Genomic DNA, 2,678 nt, shown 5'->3' with positions numbered 1-2,678 from the left:
GGTGTAAGCCCGCGTCCCGTTCACCGCGCGTCACCGAGCGAAGCACGCGACCACGATTCGCACGGCGAATCGTGCCCGCCGCACACACACACTCGCGTTACACATATACACCGTACACTCACACGACACAGCTTTTGTACACACACGCATACACCGCCGATCGTTGCTACCAGTCGCGACAACTGGTCTCACACGACACACATACACATACATATACACGCACTCACTCTTTGTACTTAAATACACCAAATATATATTTTCGTTTGTATCTATCCAAGCCGTATTTTACTGCAATATTACCGCCTTGTCTCTCTCCTCCTGGCCGAACCTCTTTGCGACCCTGGCCGCAGCCCGTGACCGACGAGCTACGTCCGCGCAAAGTAAGGTTGTTTCACTTTTAAGCAATACCATCAACACAAATATAAATAATGTATTAATAATACAGATGTTTTATATCACAGAAATAAGTGATGTTTTATATCACAGTCTATATGCTTTATACGCAGTCTCTCTCTTTCTCTCCTCTTTGGAATATGCATTCAAAAACAGCCAAAGAATAAAATTATTCAGGAATAATATAATAAAATAAAAGAAAACAAAAAGTCAATAAAAAATATTAAAATATAATGATTATAATATACCTTTGCTTGTTCAGATGAATCTTTTATTTATTATTCTCGGAATTTGGACGGGAAAGACTTGTTATGATAGTTCTTAGTAAATCAAGCTTCTCTTGATGTCTTCTTTCTCTTTTTTCTTCTTTATTTTTTTGTATTTCTAATAAAGTTTCACTTATGGACATTGTCTTCTTCTTCTTCTGTGCTTGAGAGTTACTTGATGTGCTTGCAGCAGATTTTTCAACTATTCTTCCAGGACCTTGTAATATTTCAGGTTCCAAACTATCACCTATTGCTTTTATTTTATTTAATGCTTCTTCAAAATCTACCTTGATTTGTTTTGCACCTGATGGTTGGTTATTTTTCACACTTAGAACTTTCCGTTTCAAGATAGTTTTATATCGATTTTCGCATTGCACAGCATTTCGAGTGAAAATCATTTTTGTTTCTATGTCCTTCGTTATCTGAATCCACATAGATTTTTACATTTAAATCATTTCATTGGTCCCACTAATGGTAAATATTCTTCATACTTATCTGATAATAATTTTGTGCTTTCATCACACCATGCAATTGATCTTTTCCAGTTTGGTTTATATCCATATTATCTATATTTTCTTTTGCAATATTAGTAATTCCTAAAAATTAAAGATATAAATCCCATACAGTATACATAAAAAAAAATGAAATCATTTTAATGATTTAATTCAGTGAAAATAATAATAAGATATAACCTTGTTTTTATTAAAAGTTGATCTACATTATTTTCATAATTTATATTAAAGGAATTGTCGAAATACAAGTTAAACCAACAAAATAGTAAACATAAATAAAAACAATTTTTATAGAAATATAGTATGACTAAAGAAATCATTGTTATACAAAACTTTTTGATAATTATATAAAATACCCTCACCACCTCCGATTTTGATAAAATTATATTTATTCGACGCGTTTTCACTCAAAACGAAAGAATCTGGCAGAAAAATGCAACGGTCTGCCCCACGAATCAAGATATTAATCGTTAAAATTGACAACTATTCAGGTTAGGAAATTTGTCAGACCGACTTAAAACACAAAAGTACTGTTTCAAAAACACAAATTCAGTGATTTAAATACACAAATTCACTGCTAATGCATAGAATTTGTATATTTAAAGCAGTGAATTTGTGTTTTTGGAAGTACTTTTGTGTTTTAAGTCGATCTGACAAATTTCCTAACCTGAATAGTTGTCAATTTTAACGATTAATATCTTGATTCGTGGGGCAGACCGTTGCGTTTTTCTGCCAGATTCTTTCGTTTTGAGTGAAAATGCGTCGAATGAGCCTAATTTTATCAAAATCGGAGGTGGTGAGTGTATTCTATATAATTACCAACTTTTTTTTTATATTAAACGAATTATATAAAATAAAATTTATTTATCGTACACAATTTCTTGTAAGATATATCGGTATTTAGGTAAAAATAAAAATACATGTAATTCATTAATATAACTTACCGTTTCGTAATCGAATTCCCAAACGATATTGTTTTTGTAGCTGAACTCTTTGTTTTGAAGTGAGGCCAATCGAATTGGTTAGCACTGATTGAGAGCAGTGCATTGATTAGCATTGGGTGCATTCAGCAGAAAAGAGCGCTACTAGATCGCTCACAGAGGGAGCGCTTAATTTCTCTGAATGCTCTGCTACAACGTAACCTAACGTAACCTACCTACTTTCGTCTGGATAGTACCTACTTATGTTTACAAAAATCGTGAAAACGTATTTAACATTGGGTGCATTGATTTGTTAATATTAATTATCAAAAAAATTAATAATGAATAACGTAATTTTTCAATTTATGATCGATGATGGACTTGACATAAATATAATGAATAATATTCTCGGTCTTGTTGTACCATTGCCAGAAATCGAAATATTGCTAGGTAGACTACGTCAGGAAAAAAAATCGCGAAATGAAGAATATTTTGAAATAACTACTCCGTCCTATACGGATATTCAATTTAAAGAACATTTTAGAATGTCTCGAATTATTTTTGAGGTATGTATGTACATGTGATAT

Source organism: Trachymyrmex cornetzi, unplaced genomic scaffold, assembly GCF_001594075.2.
Source record: "Trachymyrmex cornetzi isolate Tcor2-1 unplaced genomic scaffold, Tcor1.1 scaffold611, whole genome shotgun sequence".
Lineage (NCBI taxonomy): Eukaryota > Metazoa > Arthropoda > Insecta > Hymenoptera > Formicidae > Trachymyrmex > Trachymyrmex cornetzi.
This window is presented reverse-complemented; position numbering follows the sequence as displayed.